The 23313-nt window shown below is 41.3% G+C and overlaps 1 long non-coding RNA gene across 1 annotated transcript in view; it reads right to left on the reverse strand.

Moving 5' to 3' along the window:
• LOC114484297 (uncharacterized) overlaps positions 1-23313 on the reverse strand; it is a 275416-nt gene that overhangs the window by 251661 nt on the left and 442 nt on the right. Inside the window, exon 2 of the long non-coding RNA XR_008615776.1 lies at positions 21733-21787. This is a non-coding gene — a long non-coding RNA (uncharacterized lncRNA). The remainder of the gene's footprint in view (positions 1-21732; positions 21788-23313) is intronic.

A 23313-nucleotide genomic window follows, 5' to 3' on the forward strand; every position in this document is an offset into this window, starting at 1 on the left:
ACCGGGGCGCGAACCCGGTTCCCCTGCATCGGCAGGCGGACGCGTAACCACTGCGCCACCAGGGAAGCCCCTAGCTATGGGATTATTTAATGTGTTTATTGGATTCTTCTTAGGTATTACATAGAAAATCCAACCCCTCAACACACAAGTCTATTCAATGTCTACTGTGTGTAAGGGACTGGAGCGGATTAAGGGAATGCAGTGATGAATAAGACACTGAATTGCTCATGATGCTCAGAGGTGGGCCCATAATAAAAAAATAAAGACATCATATAAATAGAGACAAAAAAAGCAAACAGTGTGGGAACGAAGGAAGGCAGTCCTTAATTTTGCTGGATTTGTCTAGGCTTGTAAGCTCCACGAGGGCTGGAACCATATGTCTTATTTGTCACCTTCTCAACAGTAGCCAACAGAGGGCTCCATAAAACTTTGGTGAGTGAGTGATTGAATGATTGCTGCTCAGAGAGAACTAGGTCAGGAGTAGCCTCACATTGGACATGATTTTCGAAATTGGTTTAGAAGAACAAATTGTTCTTCACCTTGGAGAGTGGGATACTTGAGGCCAAACATTTGAACGTCTTGGAAGGTGAACATTAAGGCACATTCAGTCAATGATATTTGACTTATGAGGCAGGAGTGTAGGTGGGGACGGAAGATGAGATGGGAAAGATAAGCCGGGGCCAGATGGTGAAAAGTGTGGAAGGCTTTTTATGAATTATTTGCAGGATTAGTCTATTCTAGCCACCTGCTGATAGCACTACAGTGGGGTAAAGAGTCCCACAATGCGAAAGCATACTTCTTTTGCAGCATATTGATCTCCTGTTTTTAGAGCCTTCAGAAAGCAATCAACCATCAGACAGCCAGATGGTGGCAGGCGACAGTATACATTCTTTGAGCCTACTGTACTTTGCTATTGAATTTTCCCCATCTCAGTTAACTTTTTTCTTCCCTCTTAGATAAAGTTACTGAGAGAACAATAAAAGCAAGGGAATAAGATGAAAATGTGCTGGTTTACATTTCACCACAAAATAACAGAATGAGATTTGTTTAAATGGGAAGAGGAGTGGCAATCTTTGCTCACTGTTATCATCAAGCCGCCTTTCAAGGATTTCTTATCTACTGAAGTAATATCAAGTACACCATCCAACTGGTGATATTAATGCATAAATCCCAGGAATACATCTGGAAATGGTTGTGCTATAGAAAAATAGAATGCTCCTAACTAATATGGTACTTTATAAATTCAATGTGCATATAGCAATAGCAAGTTTACAGAGTGGCAATAAACAAAACAAAACAAAACAAAGAGGGGAGGATAGTTTATGAAGCTTATAAAGGCATTTATTCCAGCATTTGGATAATTGGAAATTTGATTATGGCCAACACAATTTGGGTCCTTCTTAAAACAGAGATGGTGCAGCATCATGGTTAATAAGATAAACAAAGTCAGATAAATAAGGACTCCAGCATTGGCTCCTTTTCTTCCTAGAAAGTGACTTAATTATCTGATCCTATTTTTCATCTGCAAAATGAAACAACAAAAATAGTACCGAACTGAGCGTTCTTAAGAACAATAAGTGATATTTTAAAGAAATGCCTGACACATGGTAAAAACTCATTAAAAGATACTATTGTTTCATCTTTTGTCCACTGAACAATTATTGAACAGCTACTATGTGCAAGGTCCTGGAAATTCAGAGGTAAAAAACATCTGACTTGAAAAAGTTCACTATTGAACCTAACAAATATTTTCTATAAAAGCATCCATCATTACCTAGACTTAGAATGTATGCTCTCTACAGTAATGGTCATGTTTTCTCAAGCTGTTTCACATGGCCCAGGGTTTCTCAACCTTGGCACAAGTGACATTTAGTGCTGGTTAATACTTTGTTGTGGGGACTATCCTGCACATTATAGAATGTTTAGACACGTCATTGGCGTCTACCCACAGATGCCAGTAGGATCCCTAGTTGTGATAACCAACAATGTCTCCAGATATTACCAAATGTTCCCTGGGCATGGGGGGAGGGTGCAAAATCTTCTTTGGTTGAAAACCACTAGCCTAGCCTGATGGTGAATGTGTTCCCAAGTCTTCATAAATAAGTAGGCGTAAACTGACAGAACTAAAAATAGAAAATATTTTATCATCTAAGTTAGGGTTTTTAATTCTTATTTGTTAAGGAGCTATTGCCTAAATCAGCCAGCACAGTTAAGGTTCTATTTTGTCACCAAACCCTACTCCACATCTACCAACTTGATGGTGTGGTCACTTACCACTACAGGGTCATCTGAATCCTGCCCCTCCTCTGTATTCTGAGAGTTTCTTTCCAAATTCAAGCACCTTCTTCTCTCAGCAGAGCCACTGTGCCACTCGAGCTGGTATCAGAAACTCTTCTCTCTCCCCAGTCATCCTACATACAGTAAGCAGATTGATCTCCCCCCAACACAGCTCTGATTAGATACTCTCCTCTTCAAAAACCTACCCTTATTCTGGGCAGTAATTTGTAACTGTTTCATTGGCAGTGATTGAGTAACCAGTTCATCCTGTTTTGTTCAAGATTTTCCCAGTTTTAGCATTGTAACATTGAAAGACTGAGGGAACCCCTGTCCCAGGCAAACTAGCATGATGGGTGACCCATAGCAGCGAGTCCCGTTTATTTCCAGATAATTCTGTGGAACTCCAGAACGTATATAACAGATATGAATCTTGGATTCAAAGATAGGTAGGTGAAATCTGTCATAGCTCTTTAGTACTTAAAAAATAATTCAGCCTAAGTTCTGACTTCATTTTTCTGACTGTTCCCCGTTTTTTCAGAAGGACAGAAAATCTCAGTCTAACCTGTGACCTCACCTCCAGGGTGAGCCACAGTGCCGGCATCCTAAGCAGAGCCAACAAGTGAGGGAAAAAGGGACTAACCTGGCCCTCAGTCAAGCGTGGTGCCTGGGAAGTGGCTGCTGAGTTCCTCACTGTCCCTGTGCCCTTGGCCCCTTCTGGTGCAAAGGCCTCTGCTGCATCCACGTCATGTCTGCCAAATGCAGCCGTTGCTCTGAGGCCTTGATTCCTGTGAAGCAGCCTGGATGGGAAGAATTCAGGGGCTTTATAAGCCCTCCCTTTTGTCCCTTCCTGCCCCAATCAGGAGGAATCCCCCCAATTTAGGGGATAGAAAGGGGAAATTGCAATCTCCCCTCTGCTTCTTTAGCACAGTTTAGTATACCTGCAGATTTGGTACTTTTTAAAATTTTTGCCACCTTCTTCACCCAATTCTTCCAAAGTTTAGTCCAAAGGACATAAACTTGGGTGCTTGGGCTGATGACAGCCTGCAGACAAGCTTTATGTGGCTTGCCCAGTGTCTTTGTTTGTTTGTTTCTTTAAGTTCAAATTTGAATCCTTTAAGAGAGAAAAGTGCTCCCCAGTTTTCCACAGACCTCACCATTCCTTGGTTCTCCTGCACCCAATCCACTTGACCTGTTTCCACCACCTGACTGATCCTTCCAGGTAACTTAAGTTTCCAATTCATGTCCCCCACTGGAGAAACAGAATAGGCAATGAGCACAGAACAAACCTCTGTGTGAATGGAGAGAAATACAGAGAGGAAAGATAACAGATTTGTATCTCCAAATACTTAGCCACATATGAAAAGACAATGCAGTTGAGGTGTAGACAGGACGTCCAGAGCCCTGACACTCAGCCTCCCAAGTTGAAAATCCCCAAGTCTGTTGAACGAATGCAAATCTTTACGACATTCTCGCCTGTTCATCATATGACAACCTGCTCCTTTTGTTATCCTCTCTCCCTCTCAGCCTCAACAATCAAACTGTGTAACTTGCTCTTCTCTGTATCTGCTCACTTTGTCCTGAACGATTTAGCTCATTACGTTTCCTCCATCCCTGAATGTCTTTTCTACTGATTTCTGGTCAGAAACTTAATTATCCTTCAATTAGGAGCTCAAACTCTGTCTTCCTATGCTTTTACAAAAGGTTCTTGTCAACTTTTCAGGTGTAGCCTCCTCTATCAGCCCATTAGCTATAGGAATTCTTCAAGAATCCTAGACCCTCTCCTTTGATCCCCAACCTCCCCCCTCCAACACCCCATAATCTCACCCATGATCACAGCTTCAATTATGACTATTTTGCAGATGGCCCACATATGTATATTTCTAGCCCAGTAGTGACCACATATTTACTTGCCTTTTTGACATCTCTTTTTTGAATATTTCAAAGGCAACTCAAGAACAACTTAACTAATGATTTTTCTCTACTAAACCTGAGTTATTTTTTCAATGAAAGATGGTCGCCACCAACCAGCCGTGTTGTTAGCAATCAGAAATCTAGGAGTCATCCAGGATCTTCCCTTCTCTCTTCCTCTCCATATGTAAACCATCAGAAATCCAGTTTTTTCACAAGAAGGGGATGACCTGACCAAGCCAACTCAAAATGGTCTTTCCAACTACTGCAGTGTAAATTATTGGCATTTGGATTTCCTTCTTCAGTATTTTGGAAAGCATCACTCATCAACTCTGGGGCATAGATAATGTGAATTTCAGAACTGGTCAGGCTGAGAAGGGAACCATGCGAGCCAATGATACAACTTCCAGTTAGAGTCCAAGTCCAAGTCTGAAGGCAGGTAAAGACTGATGTCCCGGGAGCTTGAAGACAGTCGGTCAGAGAGAGACAATTCTTTCTCACTTAGCCTATTCTACTCAGGCCTTCAGTGAATTGCATGAGGCCCACCCACACCGGGGAGGGCAATTTGCTTTACTCTGTCTATGGATTCAAATGTTAATCTCATCTAAAAATACCATCACAGACACACCATGAAATAATGTTTAACCAAATTCTGAAGACCCTGGTCGGAAGACCAACTTGACTTGGCCCAGTCAAGTTGACACATAAAATTAACCATTACAAGAGCTAAACTTAGCCAGTTTTCCTCTTACCTGGCCTGGCCTTTCAATTCACTGGCTTCATGCCACACCAAGTCCAGGTCCGCTAAAAGAGCATACATCCCTTTTTTTCCTAATCAGAACAAGGTCTGCCTATTCCTGGAAGCAAAATGTTGTGTTTTGATCATTAACCTTTCTCCAAAGGAGAGAAGAAAGTCATTAAAAATGCAGCATTTCTAAAAGTTAATTTTATGGAATGCCAGTCCCATAAGATATGCTGGGAAAAAAGAAAGGATTTCTTGACAGTTAAGTGCTATATCCCTGTGTTCGTTTTCTATGCTACGTAACATATTATCATAAACTTAGCAGCTTAAAACAATAGCCATTTATTATCTCACAGTTTCCTTGGGTCAGGAGTCCAAGCTTGTCCTAGCTGGGTCCTCTGCTCAGATTCTCAGAGGGTTTCATCACGGTGTTGGCTGAGCTGTGTTCTTTTCTGGAGCTCAGGTTCTCTTCCAAGCTCATACGGTTTCTGGCAGAATTCAGTTCCTTGTGGAGATTGGATCGAAGCCCTCAGCAACTAGAGACAGCCCCTCTCCACAGGCAATCACACATGGCTGCTTGTTTTTCAAGGTCAGCAGGATGACTTCAGTCCATCTTTGAAGGGCTTTCACCTGATTAAGTCAGGTTCTTCCAGGATCATCCCATTTTTTATTGACTCAAAGTCAACTGTTTTGGGACCCTTCACATTTACCATGTAATGTAGCCTAATCACAGGCATGATATCCCATCAATTTCACCAGTCTCATCCTCACTCAAGGGGACAAGATTATGCTGGACTCATACACCCAGGGGTTGGAATCTTTGGGACTCTCTTAGAATTATTCCTGCCACAACCCAGATTCAGTTTGTGAATTAGCATGTTATGGCCTCTGAAAAATCCTAGAGGAAAGAAATCTGGTTGACTTTTTTCCACCTATTGTTCTCCAAATTCATTTGGCGTCAATGAAAACCTATTTTCATATAACATCCAGCATCGTCCTTGAAATTAGTGTTCTGTTTCATCTGTGTTTTGGGATACACTGGAACAGAAAAAAACCTGGACCACCAAGTTAGTTCAGGATTCATATTCCCATCCCGTCACTTCCCAGTGACTCCAGCTTCGGCACGTTCCCTGACCTCACAGGGACTTGGTAAAATGGCTGCGGAAGAGCAGTACGGGCTTCTCAAGGCTGTTACAATAATGGAACGAAAGTAAATAACACCATGGGACATGCCTAGCACAAGTTAGAGATCCAATAAGATGAAAAAATACTGTTGACCCCTCCCTCTCCTTTTTCATGTGAAATTTTATTAACAATTACGAAAATGATACCCTATTGATGTTAGAGTGTATATGATTTCAGACCGCAAACTTGAAGCTTTGTAACATCCTTAAGCTAAAAAATCTAAAATTAAAATTTAAGAGGAAGAATATTTCTTTGTTCTGCCCATGATAGTTAATTTATGTTTTAAACAGTCTTTCATCAGATTATAATAAATCCAAAAAATGAATTATTAAAACTTGTATGTAGTTTCTGCATTCTTTTTAACTACCAAAATAACAAAAACATGAAAAATTTGGTGTTATTGTTAAAGTTGAATAGGTTAAAGTTGATGGAGATGTCACAAAAAAGTTAACTACCACTCCTTTCATCAAGCAAAGTAATATGGAACGCTTTCAACCATATAACGTGAGTATGAACTACTTAATGCCTTTGGAACAAGTGCCAAGTTTTAGAGATAAAATATTTGACATTCAGGCTAACTTGCAGGGCAGGGTCTGTATGGCAAGACTAAATAGGACTAATTATAAAGGTATAAAATGACAAAACTTGTGGGTAAAATTTAAACACTGTAATAATTGTGTGACCCTCAGCCAAGTATTTATCCTTTCTAAGCCTCAGTTTGCTTACCTAAAAAATGTGTATAATAGCATCTGTATCATAGGCATGTTGTAAAGATAAAATAAATAAAAACTTAGTGTAGTGTGTGTCACTTGAGTGCAAAGTTAATTATTGTATACACTTAAGCTATCATTTGATCTCAACTCTTGTGTTGTGCTTTTAAATCCTTGAATGAAAAGGTGGTGCTAAATTCTGAAAAAGTTAGAAAACTTTAGATCGAAGTTCATGTTGTACCTCTTATTAAAAAGAAAAGAGGGTTTCCCTGGTGGTGCAGTGGTTAAGAACCTGCCTGCCAATGCAGGGAACACGGGTTCGACCCCTGGTCCGGAAAGATCCTACATGCCGCAGAGCAACTAAGCCCGTGTGCCGCAACTGCTGGGCCCGCATGCCATAACCACTGAAGCCTGTGCACCTAGAGCCCGTGCTCCACAACAAGAGAAGCCACCACAATGAGAAGCCCGCGCATCACAACGAAAAGTAGCCCCCCCTTGCCGCAACTAGAGAAAGCCCGCATGCAGCAACGAAGACCCAACGCAGCCAAAAATAAATAAATATATTTTTTTAAAAAAAGAGAAAAACAGCATACTTATATTATTCAATGTCATTAACCATTAACAGAGCAGAGAAAAGTGCAGAGACTATATTACTCATAAACAAAACTCTTTCTAAATGGAAACCTTTGCTATGTATCCCATTAGGTATCTGTATGTCTTTAGGGACACAAAACAATTTGTTGAAACTTCTGTGCAAATTGAAACACATATTTGGAGCAATGCATTAAGAATCTACAGATCATTTATTCATGTTCTTCGCTGAAGGAATTGCAGACATCACTTTTATTATACAAATTCTCCTTCGGTGATTAAAATTCCTTCTCTCTGGCATACGGATGGAAAAGAAACAAAAGCAAGTGAGTAAGAAATGTAACCTGCTCTGATACTGATAGATAAATTGCATATATTCAAGAACAAGGAAAGTAGTGTGTGTGCATGCATGTGTGTGTGTGTGTTTCATATTAAAAAATAAAATATATTGGCAACTCCTTGAAGTTTCTTCCTCAGTAATGAGTGGCAAGGATGAAAATGTTCACTTATAGCAATTTCACTGGCACACCATCAGTTATGCCAGAGTGGATGGTTGAAAGAAACGTGAATAGGGTATCATTTTGATATTACTTCTGCAAACACAGCTAGGAGAGCTAACGCTCATTTTAAACTGCATGTCAAGGCTTCAAAAGAGTCACGACAAAAAAAGAAAAAAAATCCATGCAAATTAACTAGTTTTTCCTGGAGCTATCCTTTCTTGGGTACTATCAAACATATAAGAAAAAGATGTTGGCATTTCCCAGGGCCACTAGGTGAGCTTGTATTAACTGTGCACACCACAACACCAAGGGGCCTGGACTGAGAGTTTTGACAGAGTATAAAACATAGAATTGGGAGTCACTCAGAATTCGCGGGAACCCGATTCGCCACTTAATGTGTGAAGTTGGGACATTTCTTCACTTTTCAAAGACTCAATTTCTTCATTAGTCAAATGGGAATAAAAAATACCTACCTCTTACATTAATTATGGGAATTGAATAGGTTAATGTATAGGAAACAACCCGATATGCTGTAGATGTGTAGCAGTGGTTGCTATTACTTTGTTTGGTTGCTATAATATCTGTCTTTGTTTGGCTTTTCCAACAGAAACCAAAGGTAGAAGAGTTGGGAATGGAGACAGAGAAGGGAAGAAAGACATTAACAGGTGATTTATTGAGCAGGTGACTAGTGGGGGTAACTGGGGCTCAGTTCCTCTGGGGAACTCTAAGAGACAAAGCAGAACAGCTTCAGTATTATCCCCACCCAAGAGGTGAGAAAGCTGAGGTATTTATCCACCAACTCTCTGTTATTGGTTGAGGACTGTTCCTGGGGACATTAACCTTCCTGAACTTCTGTCCTGTCCTGCCTGCTGGACCAGTCTGTCCCAAAAGCGGAGAAATGACCACAGTCAGAAAGAATCAAAGGGATTTCAGTAAGTGGCCTTTCAAGTACAGAAGTGAGCACATAGGGGATATGGGTAGAGCTCCAGCAGGATCTGCTTCATTCTCCTTAACCCAGACTTTATTAATCTCCTTCAGTCCTTTATGATGATCCTACTTTATGATGCTATTATAATATAGGTAAAATCTTTCAAACTATATTCTTAGGCATCTTCTCATCTGAAGACTGTAGTCTGGCAAGATTAGAGTGTCTATACCCTCCAGCTGAATGGACTTAGAACTTTGAGCTTGGACACCCAGATTTTATATAGGGTTGGTTTGGTAGATGCTCTCACAGAATTTACAGTTGAACTGGAGAGATTGGACATACACAAGTAAAAAATGTAAATTTAGAAATTTAAGGTACCAAAGTAAGTGCATTGGAATTTTCTAAGAAGTGAGATGTGAGGTTTTGTCATTGGGAAAACTGCTGAAATTCCTAATGCTTTCACCTAGTATAATTTCCCATTTCACTCTGAAACTTCGAGGGATCTAAATAGGGCACACACTTAGCGCTGACTTCTTAAACTATCAACTGCATAGCTCAGTAGTGAAATGATAAAGGATTTGGTGCAGCAGAGTAAAAATGGCCAAAGATTGGACACTTGCTAGGAAACATCCTATTGCATTATTCTGTTTCGTTATTTTTAAGAGGAAGGAGACTAGGAAATGGGTTATTTCCCAACTGTGGCATAAAGAAAACATCAAAGCTGGAGACAAGACTTTTAAGGAAGAGTTTAAAATTGGAAAACACCTTTTGAGTATGTAAATGTTGCTAATTAGAGTGACTAACAATTACTGAGTGTCAAATTTGTGTTCTTAGAAAGATGGGGAGGATGAAAACAGCACAGACTTTGCTGAGGGAAAAACCTGAGATCTAAGGTCCACTACTTATGAGCTAAGACATCGGGTAACTTAGCTCATCTCTCTGAGCCTAAACACCTCTTTTGTAAAAAGAGCATAGTAAGACCTGCCCCACAGTATGGTGAAAAGAATATGACATACAAATATAATATGATACATAAAAATGCTAGAGTCCGATTAATTTCAATGGTTTCCTAAACATGAGCGTTTTGCCTGTCCTAATCTGAAATCTTTAAAAACAAAAAACAAAACACAAAACAGGGCTTCCCTGGTGGCGCAGTGGTTGAGAGTCCGCCTGCCGATGCGGAGGACACGGTTCGTGCCCCGGTCCGGGAAGATCCCACATGCCGCGGAGCGGCTGGGCCCGTGAGCCATGGCCGCTGAGCCTGCGCGTCCGGAGCCTGTGCTCCGCAACGGAAGAGGCCACAGCAGTGAGTGAGAGGCCCGCGTACAGCAAAAAAAAAAAAAAAAATGCTACAGTCCATCAACAGGTGAACGGATAAACAAATTGTGGTACATCTTTACAATAGAGCGTTACCCAGCAATAAAAACGAATGAACTATTGATGCATAAAACAACATGGATTAATCTCAAACTAATCATGTCAAACCAAAAGGCAAAGAGTATATAGTGAAGGATTCCATTTAAATAAAATTCTAGAAAATACAAAATAATCTATAGTGACAGAAAGCATATGAGCAATTGCTTGAGGATGGAGGAACCAGGAAAGGTAGGGAGTGATAGGTTAGAAAGAGGAACTTCTGTAGTGATAGAGATGTTTATCATCCTGATTGCTATGATGGTTTCATGGGTGTATACATATGTCAAAGTTTATCAAAGTTATAATCTAAATATGTGCCCTTTCTTGTGTGATAATTATACTTCAATGAAGCTGTTAACAAAAACAGTGTTAGTGACATAGTAGATTCTCAGTAAATGTAATTTCCTTCTCTAAATGTGTGTTCACCTGACCTTGACTCAACATTCCTGGGGTCAAGTTTGGTGAGTACAAATCAAGTGAAGCCAGATAGAACTGATATTCATTATTCTGTCTGCCCCTTTCTTGTTCCTGTAACAGAATCTTCCCTTTTTTAGTAAATTATTCTTCTTTGGCTCAAAAATGTGGTTCTGGTTGGAGTTACCAATCATAGAGAACGAGTCCTTTGGCCACTCAGGGATAAGCATGTGCAGCAAACACCAGTGCTGTGTGCCCAGCCCCCAACTTCCCTGACCTATGCTGCAAAAGGCTGGTACCTGCAACCTTCCACAGAGGTTTGCACTTGGGCTACTAGAGTTGCCTCACCTCCAGAGAGCCAGAGCTGGAAGTGCCTAGGAGATTATATCCTCTCAGGGCAACCTGTAGCCAACGACTGGGGCACAGGTACAAAGCCCAGCTCCCCTGCTTCCACATAGGGACAAACTCTGATGTGCAATTTATGTTCTGGAGCTCCCTGTGGGATCAGAGGGAGGCTGGCACTTCATCTGATATTGCAGCTTTGACAGACTCTTTTCCTTCCCTTACCCTGTTACCCTCATTTGCTTACCATTTTTTTTTTCTTCTTTTTTTTTTTTTTTTTTTTTTTTGCGGTACGCGGGCCTCTCCCGTTGCTGAGCACAGGCTCCGGACGCGCAGGCTCAGCAGCCACGGCTCACGGGCCCAGCCGCTCCGCGGCATGTGGGATCTTCCCGGACCGGGGCACGAACCCGCGTCCCCTGCATCGGCAGGCGGACCCCCAACCACTGCGCCACCAGGGAAGCCCCTGCTTACCATTTTTTACTGGGAGAACTTCCTTAATAAAACCACTTGTACTTGAATCCAACCTAAAACATCATGGCAGCCTTTTTTCACCGCAGAGATGTGTCCAGGAATGGAACTGGGACCCCAGATGGCCTCATCAGAATCTTTTAGATATTTTTAGACCTTGAGCTAGGGGATGAGGGCTCTCTTTCTTCTATAATCAACAGGCGGTAAGGATGTGATGTGGAAGTTCCTAGTACCCACTTCTTCATCTTGTGAAAAACGATTTTAAAAGAAGAAAGCCAAACTGAGAGAAACTCAGACCAGAGATGATGATGATGATGGTGATGATGATGATGGTGATGGCGGGAGGGGAGGAGGGGGGGGGAGAGAGAGAGAGAGAGAGAGAGAGAGAGAGAGAGAGAGAGAGAGAGAGAGAGAGAGAGAGAGAGGGAGAGAGAGAGAGAGAGAGAGAGAGAGAGAGCGCGCGCGAGCCTCCTCGTGATGTTTAGGTCCAAATAGTTATATTTCAGAAGACACTCTTTCCTTCTGGAGTGTTTTATGTTGGCCAATAAATACCCTGAGTTTGGTTTAAGTTTTTGTCACTTGCAATAGAAGTCTTGATCAAAATTCCTGGTAAGCATTGGGACTTCCCTGGTGCCACAGTGGTTAAGAATCCGCCTGCCAATGCAGGGTACATGGGTTCGATCCCTGCTCTGGGAAGATCCCACATGCCGTGGAACAACTAAGCCCGTGTACCGCAACTATTGAGCCTGCGGTCTAGATCCTGCGAGCCACAACTACTGAGCCCACGTGCCACAGCTACTGAGCCCACGTGCCGCAACTACTGAAGCCTGTGTGCTCTAGGGCCGATGTGCCGCAACTACTGAAACCGCATGCTGCAACTACTGAAGCCCATGCTCTGCAACAAGAGAAGCCACTGCAATGTGAAGCCCGCTCACCACAACGAAGAGTAGCCCCCGCTCACCACAACTAGAGAAAGCCCACGCACAGCAACGAAGACCCAACACAGCCAAATAAATAAATAAATAAATATTTTTAAAAAATCCTGGTAAGCAAAGGAACTAGGACTTTCTGTCCTAGTGTGCTTAACACAGTGACTGCACATAATACAGACTCAACTCAACTTTGCTATTGCTGTTTTTATTATTATGAGAAGAACTTGGGTACAGGTATGGGTGATGAAGCAAGATATTTTATTTGGTCTGTTTTGATGAAGCCATTTTGACACTAGGGATATTCTGATATAGCCTAAAACATAAAACACTAGAATTTCATTTTAAAAATTACTTCATAACTTCTACCACAGACATCCTTAGTCCAGTCTTAAATCCTACCCCCTCCCTTCTCTTTAAGCCTGAAACCTCTTGTCCATCCCTCATTCTCAACCTACCCCCATCCTACTTTTGGACCTCCATTAACTCTCACCTTCTGCCCCTCTTTCTGCATCCCTAAACCCCACGGGCTTCAGGAAAAAGTTCCAAGCAGTTTATATGCCCATACAGTATAAGCTGTAGGGTAAATTTTGTCAGCAGTCTTGCTTTGTTTGGTCTGCCTTTAAAAACAAATTTATTTTTTCATTTGTCTGCCTTTAGATAGGACATGTACTTGTTGCCATGGTCCCCACGACTCCTTATTCCCTTGCATGGTGTACTACGTTGTTCATTTAGGTTTTCTTGCTTTGTCTCCTAAAGGAAACCAGATTTGCCACCCATGACAGTAGATGCTGTAGAAGGATGATGCTGTGGGAAGGACTTAGGAATGCTACTGGGAAGAACTGGACGCTTCAGTGGCAGGCTCAGGAAGGTGGAGAAAAGGATGGCATTCTGGACAGGACAAAAGCTATGACTAAGTGCACCAAGGTAGAATTTATGAGGCCTTTTCTGAGGACAAAGAGCGATATCCAAGTCTGGCTGAACAAACCTTTCATGAAGGAAAGCCACTGGGGAGACAGAAACAGGTATTTAAACCAGTGGCTCAATAGCCTTAAGCCCTGGGTGGAAGAATTTAGATTTAACTTATAGAGATGGGAAGTATTAAATGATTTAAAATAGGACAGAGAAGGGACAAGATGAAAAGGACCTTTTGAGTCCTTTAAAAATACATTTAATATTTTTTTACTATCAATATGTGTTAATTATGATAAATTTAGATAACAATAAAGAAAATAAAAATCACCCCAATCCCACCTCCTAGATTTCAAATTATTTATGGTTATACACACACATTTTCAATAACAAAAATTAAAGTAACAAAAACTTTAGCTTTTTAAAAAAATCTGATATATCAATATGTTTCCCACATCATTAAATATTCTTCAAAGTACTGTTTCTGATATAATTACAGAAGTAAACAAATATCTGTGTTCATTGCAGCGTTATTTGTAATACTAAAACAAGCATTAAACGTGAAAACCACACAACTGTGCATTAGCAGGAGCAACTGATCCTATTAATTCATTCCACAAATATTTACTGAGCACCTACTATATGCCAGGCACTGTTCTAGGCATTGGGAATTACGACAGCAAACAAAGCAGACAAAAATATTTGCACTCTTTGAGGTAACATTGTAATGAGTTTGTATGCTGGTGCAGGGGTTTGCAAAGTTTTTCTGTAAAGGGCCAGATATTACATACTTTTAGTCATAGGTTCTCTGTTGCATCTATTCAACTTTGCCATTGTAACTGGAAACCAACCATAGACAATACATAAACAAATGGGTGTGAGTGAGTTCCAATAAAACTTTATTTACAAAGACAAGTAGTGGGCCAGATAGACAGATAGATAAATAGGAATAGAGATATGTACACTGATATATCAAAATAGAAAATGTATATATAGAAAATTTGTTGAAGAAAACTCCTTAAAGAAATGAACTATTAACAGTGGCTACTACCTTCAGAGACTTAAAAAATCTTACAGTGTGCATACACTGCTTCTTTAAATAAATTAAAATTTTATAATATGTTTTTTGGCATTGTTCAATATTCTAGTGTGGTTTTTAAATTAACTATTCACCAGCTATGTGGTTTCCAAATTTTCGTTGTTAAATAAATTGCTGCAATTAATATCTTTGAACAAAACTCTTTGACTGCAAATTTAAGTATTTGTTTAGGATAAACCCTAGAAATAAAATTTTTTGACTAGAGGATTTAAACTCTTAGGCTCTGGATATATATTGCCAAATTGTCCTCTAGAAGGATGTAACAATTCACACTTCTACTGACAATATTAAAAAGTATTAATTTCCTCCACAATTGAACCCAAATTGGGTATTTTTATTGGTTTAAAAACATATACATTTTAAAAGGTAATATTATCTTTTATTTTGCATTTCTTCAATGCTATCAGTGAAGCTGGTTCTTTTTCTTGTTTACTGGTCACTTTTACCTTTTCTTTTTTGAATTTTTTATTCACATCATTTGTTCATCATGGTGTTTTTTATTTTCCTCAGAGCTTCTAGGTACTTGAAATATTTCCATGTGAAATTTTTACTTGTCTCCCTTCATTTTCTCCCTTGTGGCATTACTGTCTTCACTCTTGTGGACACTCTTGCCCTCACTTTGGTGTAAGGCTATTCCTATTTCTTCTTAAACATAATTTTTGAAAGGAAATTTACAGAGGTTTGTAGCATGAAGAAATCTCTTCAGGAAGGTTCTTTGAGGTAGCTAAGCTCTTCTCAGCCTCCATGGATGGCCATTGTCTCTGAAAGAAATCTGGTAACATTCATTTTGCCTACACTATCAAGAGTTCTCCATGTTCTTTCAGCCCAAGGTTGTAAGGACCAGCAGCCGATCTAGGTAGAGAGGCTAGGACTCTTTACCTACTGTCTTTATAGAAGCCAGGGCATCTCTTCAGAAGCTGATCTGCCTTTTTGACTTGGCTTTCAGTTGATTCACTCTTATCATAATTACATGTTTCCTCTTTCCAGAGCTCAACAGAGCTTGATATCAGAGGAGGAGAAATCACTATTTGCATCACTTCTATTTCTTCTTTAAAACTATATTTTATTTTTTAAATCAGGTTCTCCCTGATTCTCTGCTCTTGTTGTGGCGAATCTTTTTAAATATATCAAATATAAAACAACCAAACAAACGCTTTCTGGAATGCTTGAGTCTCTTCAGGTCTCCACTGAGAAAGTCCAGGATCAGCTATTTTATGACTACATTATGGGGCCTAGACTGCAGGGATACTTAGAGCATCCATGCTGAGCTAGAAATGATACAGAATAGGATAAAATCCAGTAATTGAGTTGGTCATGAAAACAGGCAAGAGTACAGTTTAGAACTGTAGTTTGGAAACTTTTTTCTTTCTTTCTTTCTCTCTCTCTCTCTCTCTCTCTCTATCTCACTCTCTCTCTTTAAGTAGCAGAACCTTTCTTACCAACACAATCTCGAGTGCCCTTCCTCCCAACCCAGATAAAATATTGATATGAACTAATCTGGTCAGTTTAAAGGGAGAGGCAATATAGTTTTACTTGGGCCCACATCTCCTTGACTTCCCTGGAAATCACCGGCAGCTTTGCAAGACAATCACTGCTTCAGAGACCTGCGTCTCTCTGCTCTAAGGCTTTGTCTAACCACAGGGGCGTAACTGTTCTGAGGAAAGAGAAGCTGGAAGTGCCCCCAGGAGCAGCTCTCAACCAATGAGGCATGGGAGTTGGTGGAAAAACATGACCACTTCCTCATCCCTCGATGGGACCATTTTGAGGTATGTTCCATAACATTCTATCAGTGTGCTCTCTGAAACTGAGCTCCAATTGCCTACAGCCTGTTCTGTCTTCCCTGTCTCATTTACCCATTCCTTTTCCTGCTGCTTAGGATCACCTCCTAAATAAGCTATTTGTACCTAAATTAGGAACCCAATTCATATAAGTTGTACCTAATAGGAATGCAATTAAGAAAATAGTGAGATGATACAAAGTCTGCACATCAGTTGGATAGCATAGACCTCTACTGGTAAATATGGCAGTCACTAGCTATGTGCAGCTATTCAAAATTAAATATAAATTAATTAAAATTAAAAATTTATTTTCTTAGTTTCACCAGCCACATTTCAAGTACTCAGTAGCCATACATGGCTGGTGGCTATGGTATCAGATAGCACAGTTATAGAACTTTTCCATCACTGCAAAAAGATCCATTAGATAGTGCTGGTGTAGATTCAATCCCAGATTGATTGAGATTGGCCTCTTCCTAGTCATTACCTCAGGCAAATTACTCTCTCCTGAGTGAGTGAGACTCAGTTTGCACATCTGTAAAATACGGCTGTGGTGGGGATTAAGTAAGATATTTTCTGTAAAGCTTTTTCACGAGGTTGAGGTCTGGAGCAGTGGGGGGATCCCAGGCCTCCCTGAAGACTTGCGTCAGGACCCTGGAGGGCTGGGAGCAGAGGACGGCTAGGACTCGGGTTTGTTTGTTTGTTTTTGCGGTACGCGGGCCTCTCGCTGCTGTGGCCTCTCCCGTTGCAGAGCACAGGCTCCGGACGCGCAGGCTCAGCGGCCATGGCTCACGGGCCCAGCCGCTCCGCGGCACGTGGGATCTTCCCGGACCGGGGCACGAACCCGTGTCCCCTGCATCGGCAGGCGGACTCTCAACCACTGTGCCACCAGGGAAGCCCTCTGTAAAGCTTTGAGAAAGCACATACATGTTCAATAAATGTAGGGAAACGAGAGAGAGAGAGAGGTAAGGGAGAGATGGATCTTGAAGGCATCTAAGAACTCTGAGGAACAGTGAACAAAACCACTAGTGTAGTGTGTGATCCCGGGCAGGTTATTTCCCTTCATGGGACTCAACTTCCATTCTTGTTAGGGGGTTCTGGCAGATTTCTAGACATTATTGAATCTTTGAATTTTCTTATTAGGGTGATTTTTGCACTGGTTTCATCTTCATTTAGTTATCTGTTTAGTCAATGTCAGTTGAGTACCACCTGTCTTCCAGGCACTGTACTGGGTGCAGGGTCATACGAGCAAAGAAGGCACAGTCCCTGTCACTGCAGATTTTTAAATCCTAAAGAAAGAAGCAGACAAGAAACTAATGGGGTAATTGCCTAATAATAACCACTGAGATGATCCCCAGCCTTTGTCTTCAGAGAAGATTCCTGAAGATTCCTGAAGAGGGTGGTGACTGAAACCCTCTCTAGGGAAGAGAGAGTCTGAGCCCAGTGAACAACAGGGAAGAGTTGTTTCCGTCAGAGGGAACAGCATGAAACCTTCCTTTGGAGCCTCATTCCACACTGCTTCTTCGTATGTACTAAGATTCTGGAGGGGTAGGGAAAGGTTCAGAAACATACTACAAGTGGGGTAAGAAATGGAAAAGAAAATGAGAGAGAAAGCGAGGAACTGGATGATTTCTGTCGTTTTCCTCTAGCTTTCTCAAAGTCCCACCTTCTGGGTCAGTGCTTCTCCAGACATAGACAATGGATCACCTACAATAAAGATGGTGGGGTGGGAGAGGTACTTATAAAAATGCAGATCTCTGGGTCCCAAGACAGACTGAATCAGAACCTTTGGAGAACACGGCCCCAAAGACATTAAAACAAAACAGAAACCTCTTAAAGGAATTCTACTGGGGCTTCCCTGGTGGCACAGTGGTTAAGAATCCGCCGGCCAATGCAGGGGACATGGGTTCGAGCCCTGGTCCGGGAGGATCCCACATGCCGCGGAGCAACTAAGCCCATGCGCCACAACTACTGAGCCTGTGCTCTAGAGCCCACGAGCCACAACTACTGAGCCTGCGAGCCGCAACTACTGAAGCCCACATGCCCAGAGCCCGTGCTCCACAAACAAGAGAAGCCACTGCAATGAGAAGCCCGCGCGCCGCAACAAAGAGTAGGTGTGCAGCAAGCAAGACCCAACGCAGCCAAAAATAAATAAATAAAATAAATTTTTAAAAAAAGGAATTCTATTAAAAACCATTGCTGTGACTGCTTACTTCCTAATGAAGCAGGGCATTTGAAATGGAATGCCTTTAATTTTTATTTTGGTATATTTGGTATTTTATTATTTATTTATTTATTTATTTATTTATTTATTGGCTGCTTTGGGTCTTCGTTGCTGTGCATGGGTTTTCTCTAGTTTCGGTGAGCAGGGGCTACTCTTTGCTGTGGGGCGTGGGCTTCTCATTGCAGTGGCTTCTCTTGTTGCGGAGCATGGGCTCTAGGCGTCCAGGCTTCAGTAGCTGTGGCACATGGGCTCAGTAGTTGTGGCTCATGGGCTCTAGAGCACAGGCTCAGTAGTTGTGGCGCATGGGCTTACTTGCTCCACAGCATGTGGGATCTTCCCAGACCGGGGGTTGAACCCGTGTCCCCTGCATTGGCAGGAGGATTCTTAACCACTGTGCCACGAGGGAAGTCCCTATTTTGGTATTTAAATGAAGGATGTCTTAATAATATTGAAAGTGCTAAATTCCATGGCTTTCGATTGCAGTGGGAAAACAGATTTCTTTCTGAAGGGAATTTCTTTCCCACAATCCGGTACCATTTTTCTCTTTCAGTCCATGTTTCTCCACTGTCCTTTGCGTAACTGTTCTTCACTCCACTTTTACCATCTTCTTTATCCATTTCTAAATTTCCCGACCAATAGAATGTTATCGCCTTTGTTTCTATCTTTAACTCTCGTTCTCCACTTACAGTCTTCCAGCTGACCTTGTCCCTGAATGCTCCTTCTCCTGGTTTCTGATGTTCCTTATTCTTACTTCTTTTTCATCTTGACTTTGACCTGTTACTATGGCTCTACCTTCCCTCACCCAGGTTCTCTCCAGGATATAGTGAGAATTTCTCTTGAGCTCACTGTGGTTTTGTCAGAGGAGACACTTTTAGTTTCATATCCCTTTTCTTCTGTGCACCTTATAATTTAAATAAGCTGCTGAAAAATGTCATCAGAATTAATCATTTTAATGCATTATTGAAGAGGGAAAAAATAACTGCAGCACAATGGAACTTCTTTCTGCGCCATTGGCAAATAACACAATTGAAGCATTGGTTAAAATGGCTGTCACAAACAGCAACAGAGATATTACCAGTGTACATAATGAAAGCCCAAAGTTTCTTTGCCTGTAAATTCAAGAAATCTGTTATCCATTAAAGAAGAAATAACCAAACAAAATCCACAAATGCCCTTTGTTTCATCATCTTAAGAGTGATTTTCATTCCTGACAGGGAGTGGCATGAACTCAAATATGTTATCCATGAAAATTAGGATTGTTTTGTAAAAAATTCTATTCATTTCTACTGGTTACAGTGAGTCTGTATTTGTCAAACGGTTTTTATGCTTAAATGAAAAGGTAATGATAAACAACCACTGGAACTGCTAGATGCATGATCCCTGTGCTAGGTTTCCTGACATGCCTCTTTGGCAAATCTGGGCCCAGGGAGTAATCAGTGTGGATATGAAAATGAGCACATTATTTCACTGTTAACAGGCACTGCTAAAATGAAAGAGAAGGTGTGTGGGTCTACTGATGTTTTTATTTTCTTTCCTGGAACAATTAACTCAATAAGAAATAGTGTAGGCAGTTTGCTCTAAATCCAAAGTTTGATCAAGGTGTTTTGGAACTTAATATTTCCAGTGTATGCAAAGTTTATGAGAAGTGCTATATTGTTAACTCCTAGTTCAAATAAGAGGCTGTCATACATGGCCTTCATTTTACTAATGGGGAAACAGGCTCACTGATGTAAATGGTACAGAAACAAACATGAAAAAGGATTTCTTAGTCAAGCAAAGAAAGCCTAGTGGCTAACAGCCACTGGGATCTCCAGTGCTTGACAATGCACTTGTAATGGGGAAGAACCCTTTGTATTCTATTACCAGTTAATCACTAAACGGATGTTGCCTATAAGCTTAAATTATACATAATGGCCCATCTCTGGGAACCCTGCCTCTCAGGTAATGAGCATTAAGCTAAAATACCTTTGTTTAGCTCTCAGGAAACATGCTGACCAGACCCACCCGTGAATGACTGCAGGGAGGAAGAAATGAACACATACACTCTGGAGCCAGACCAGAACCAGGAAATGTTTGACTTTACTCCCTCCCCTTTCAGTATAAAAAAAAGCCTGAACTCTAACTCAGGCAAGATGGGTTCTTTGGGGCATGAGTCCACCATCTTCTCAGTTTGCTGGCTTTCCAAATAAAGTCACTATTCCTTGCTCCAGCAACTTGTCTCTCGATTTATTAGCCTGTTGTGCAGCAAGTAGTATGAGCTTGGACTCAGTAACACAGTGGCAAAATACATACTATTATAATCCCCCTTTCACAGATAAAGGATTGAGGCTGTGAAATAACTGGCCCAAGCTCAGAGTTATTAAATCACAGAGTCAAGACCTGAACTCAGTTTGTCTGATATCTACCTCTGTGCTTCAATCTGATCCCAGACAGTACAGAATGCTTTTGGTAGTGGTATTGCCTATGGCCACAGTTACTACTCGAGCAGTTCACAATTGCAATACTGATAAAGAAAAAGCATAGAATCACTGTTTAGTCACCCTTAGCCAATGCTTCTACATGTCGGGGCTGACCTAGACCCCTGGTAGAAGATAGGGCTTGTACCCATGTGTCAAGACTCTCTGAGAGCAGCATTTAGTCATCACCTCCATCTACGAATCATAGGATTTTCATTCTACAGTTAGGAACCCAATGGAAGAAGGCAGAGTAACTTGTCTCTTGATTCACTGGGAAACTTCTTGAGAGTTTACTGCTATGGTTTGGTTTGTCTGCTTTATTTTTTATTTTTAATTTTTTTTAGTTCTCAAACTAAATAACTCCTTGAGAAGATTATTTAAAATGCAGATGTTGGACTCCATCCTAAGTGATTCTGATTCAGTAGGTCTAGAGTGGAGCCCAGGAATCAGTATTTGCAAAGCTCTAAAAATGTAAAGGTTCCCTGGCCCCTATCCTCCACCCTCTTCCTGGAGACAACCACTTTACACTCTTTGAATACTTTCATCTGGCACATACACGTCTCTACGGTTCTCCAGTGCTATCAAGATAGTTACAAAGTGTCAGGGGCCTTATGACCCCATATCTCAGGTTGGCTCTGGTGTTTCACATTAGATATCAAATATTTATTAAGAATATATCAGAGGAAGAAACACAACATTTACTAAGACCCTGCTATGTGCAAGGTCTTTACATACAACATCTCACTGAATACTTACTGTCACTGTGTGACCTAGGTAGTTCCTCAGGTCACAGATTCACAGAAGGCAGAGGTGAGATTTGAATCCAATCCGGTTTCACTGAAAACCCAGTGCTTACCTCAGCAAAGCACAGTGCAGAACTCTCTGGTGGATCCTTGACCTCAAAGAGCTTCCTATTGGGGAAAAAAGGGTAGAAAATAGCCAGAAGTCTTAGGAGGAACTCAATAAGTGTGAGTCATCCTACGCGTGTTTATTTCACACCTTCTCTAACCCTGGCCCGGTGCTAAGCACTGGAGATGCCATAGGAAGGTCCTTCTGCCTCATACCCCCGAACCCCTTGGCTGCAGAGACGGCAGAATTAGAGAATGTGGATGAAGACGCTGAGGAATTGCTGATGCAGGACTTGGGCCCCAAAGCTGAGGACTAGGCAGTCTTCCAATTGAAACAGGACAACTCGCATTATGCTACACAGCCCAGAAATTCACTAGCAGATAATGAACCAATCAAAGATTGCCACATGTACATGAATGGTAATCAGAAAGACTCTGCCTACTCCACTGCTAAAAATCCTGCCCTAATAGAAAAAAATCCCATCCTAACAGAACACTCATCAGACTGTCTAAGGAGGCTCTCCTTTCTCTTTACTAAATGCACTCTTCTTTTCAAACCCTTTCAGGTCTCTGCTGGAAGGAAAGTGATAGTAGCCAACTCCCTTGCCATAGTACTGTGTGAATAAACCACCTTTGATTAATTCTACAGGAGGTCTGCTTCCTTCTGACAACATGTTCAAAGCTCTCACCAAGCTTAAACATTCAGTCTGTAAACATTAATGAGTCTGCTCATCCTGGCTAGAAGGCAGACCCAGTACAAGTAATGATAGATGAGGTGGGAACTCAGATCCCCTCATGTCAATAGAAGGGTGTGGTCAGATTTCAGCTTTGGGGTCTGGTCCCAGGCTGTGACCCTGGGCAAGTTACATAGTGTTTCTGTAGTACAGTTCCCCCTCTGGTAAAATGGGAATAACATCATCACCCCTTACAGGGGTCCTGTGAGGATTAAATGACCCATATTCAGAGGCAGCTGAGTACATGTAAAAGGAATGAGCATAGGCTTGGCACTGAATAAAAAGGGATGCATGAGTCCATATTGATACAAGTGAATACAAGGATAAATAAAGAAACGTGGGAGACGGTAAAGCTCTTCTCAGAGTAGAATGTAAACTAAAAAATGTAGAAAGGAATGGAATTAGACAATCATGATTTTGCAACCATTACAGTAATAACTGACTCAAGAAATAATCAACAATGGATGCTAAATCTAGCCAGTAAACTTGTGATTAAGAATGGGCTATAAAGCTATGTATCTATATCTATGAAAAATGGGGAATGAGGCAAAATATAAATAAGCGGTAAATCTGGGTAAAGGATACTTGGGAGCGTGGGGGTAATGTTCTTGCAACTTTTCTGTAGATTTGTTTTGTCAAAATAAAAATTTAAAAAAAATTATAAGCAGAAAAAGTAAAAAGGGAAGTAAAGCAGAAACAGTTTCCTAGTTCTGTTACATTGTACATTTTCTCACGATCATAGGCTCAAGAACAGAGTAAGGTTTAAAAGAATTCTAGGGCTTTCCTGGCTTCCCTGGTGGCGCAGTGGTTGAGAATTCGCCTGCCGATGTAGGGGACGCGGGTTCGTGCCCCGGT

The sequence above is a fragment of the Physeter macrocephalus genome, chromosome 18 (genome assembly GCF_002837175.3).
Source record: "Physeter macrocephalus isolate SW-GA chromosome 18, ASM283717v5, whole genome shotgun sequence".
NCBI classification, from domain to species: domain Eukaryota; kingdom Metazoa; phylum Chordata; class Mammalia; order Artiodactyla; family Physeteridae; genus Physeter; species Physeter macrocephalus.